Source organism: Apteryx rowi, unplaced genomic scaffold, assembly GCF_003343035.1.
Source record: "Apteryx rowi isolate R43461 unplaced genomic scaffold, aptRow1 scaffold_1177, whole genome shotgun sequence".
Classification (NCBI taxonomy): Eukaryota; Metazoa; Chordata; class Aves; order Apterygiformes; family Apterygidae; genus Apteryx; species Apteryx rowi.
The window spans coordinates 57255-59728 of NW_020447394.1; positions in this window are offsets into that span (position 1 = coordinate 57255).

Consider the following 2474-nt stretch of genomic DNA (forward strand, 5'->3'; position numbering starts at 1 on the left):
CACCCCGCCCGCGACGTCACCGCGTCGCCATAGAGCCCGCCGACGTCACGGCTCCCAGGGGAGCGCGGCGCCAGCGGGCACCGCCTCCCGCGCGGGGCACGACGGGAGCGATAGTCCCGCCGGCGCGGGGCATGACGGTACATGTAGTCCCGTCCCCAAGGGCCTGGTGGCGGCTCTCAGCGCCCCCGGGGCCGCCCCGGGACCCCGCCAACCCTCGGCGCCGCCTCAGGAGCTGCCCCAGGCCCCCCGTCCCTCACCCCCAGCTCCGGGCCCCTCACGTCCCTCGCACGGAGCCTTCCCTGGCCGAGCCGAGCGCTGGGTTCGGCAGCACTGGGCCGGGCCGGGGCRGCAGCGCAGCGCAGCGCAGCGGGGGACAGGCCCGGGCCGGGGCCGCCTGCGCTCCCGACGGCACCTGTCTTTCCAAGAAAACGCTTAGCTCTGCTGCCCCCTTCTCCGAGGCTAGTGTTTCCCCAGACGAAAATGTCAGCAGCTGCTCTTTGCCGCTTTTCGGCTCTGTCATTTCACCTTGATTTCACTGTTAGGTAACACTTGGCTAATTACGGGTCCAAAAAACATGATAAAAATAGCCTCACTACAGTATCAACAGCGCTATCTCCAGCTCCTCCTCCTCTGAACTCAGTTCAACCGGAGCCCAAAGCGGAGCCGCCACACCGGTCACACAACCAGGCCTCCATCAGCCCCCATGGCAGGCAACCTAATTATGTCCCCGGACGTTATTTCAAGAGACGCGGGGAGCAACTCAGTGCTTTTTCCCCAGTTATCTACTCCCTTTCCAGGCAGAGCGACAGAGGAGGCAACAAAATAGAAATTCCTGGTACCTGCAGAAAACGCACGGTCCAGCTCAATCCCGAGGCACCAAAGTTTTCTCTGTTTAAAGTTATTTCCGAGCAGGGGATGGATGCAGGCCAGAGAAGCAACTGCGTGGACCTGATTGCTAATAGGTGCTGGCCAGGAGAGACTACAGGTCCCAGTGTGCAAGGCTCAAACTTCAGCCAAATTGCTGCAGCCTGCAGCATCCTTCTGGGCAAGCGGGAAAGTGCTCGGAGCCCTTCTGGAGGCCACGGGTCAGTTGGGCTTTGGTTCCCCCTGGCAGCACTGTCTAAACCTGCTAGATATGTTTTGGGGGGTTAATACCACCACGTGATGGCGCGGCTGGTTATTTGCTACGCTCTGATGTTGGGCTAGGTGCTGTACAAAATGCCCATTTTACCAGCAATCCTCACTTTCAGGAGTTTACAAAGCACAGGCCTAATCCCATAAATAGACCCGCCAAGTGTTTTACTTGGCACCGAGCGTTTGCAGGAACGGGACCTGAAGAACTGATGTGACAATGACAGCAGGTAGCGCCTGAACCAGGGAAAGGAGCAGCCCTAGCTCCTCGGCGACTACTTAACTGGGTCGTTTCTTTTTGAAGGGCCACGAATGAAGAGAGCTGGATTCTCCACTCAGCTCTCGCTGCCCTGCAGATGGTTTGTAAAGCAGCCCCCCAGCGGGACAGCTTATTTCGTCTACAGCAACGCTCTCCCCAGCCTGGGCTCAGTCCTCGTGAGAAGCGGCTTCACACCCTTCTCTCTAGATGCAATGGTTTGGGGGGTCAGGGGCTGCCCCTCGCAGCGTGTTTGCCCACCGCTGAAGGCAATGAGATCTTAGCGAGGTTTTTAATCACTTCATAATGGAAGAACCCGAGCTCCTGCCTCCATAATGAGCGATTAGGCTGGTTCTGAACACAGGGCATGGCTTGGTGATTAACCTGGCGGGGGAAAGGGATATAGGGTGCGACGAATGCATTTGTTGACATGATCAACTCTTACTTCTAATTACTGATTATAGTGGCCTTGCAGGCCACCAGCCAAGCATGCCTGGAAGCTGCCACCGAGGGGAGATGGTTCCAGATGGTTAACGGGACTAACCAAAGTTCTAGATAGCGCAGCTCCTGCCTGCGACGCCCCTGCAAGCCGGTCTTCAGTCCGCTGCGGCTTGCCCCAAAGCCTGCGCGGTGCAAAGCGACGCTCGCCCACGGCCTGAGCCTCTCGTGCGCTCGTTCAGCCCTCTCGATGTGGAAGCCACAGACCAGATTTTGACCCGAGGGAAGCGGCAGCGTCTGCAGGGAAAGTCGATGTGAAAACTCGCTGGCCCGTGTGCAGGAGCCACTGGCGCCTGGCTTGCGAAAGGAGTTCATGAACAGCGGCGGACGGCAAGCGGGGCACCGGTAAGTTGGCTCAGGGCCGCCAGCTCTAGGCACAGCGGGAGCGGAGACCCCGAGGGAAATTTGGGGGCGTTTAGACGTCTTCCCTGCTCCTTCCTGGGAGCCTGACGGTTCCCAGTTCCCAGCTGCGTTAGAGTCTCCGTGGGGCCTCCTCCAAGGGCCCGTTGTCCTTCCAGCAACGCCCTTGCCCCGTCCCCAAGGCCGCCCCGTGGGTCGGGGCTCCGTGGGGCCCGGCACCCCCAGACCC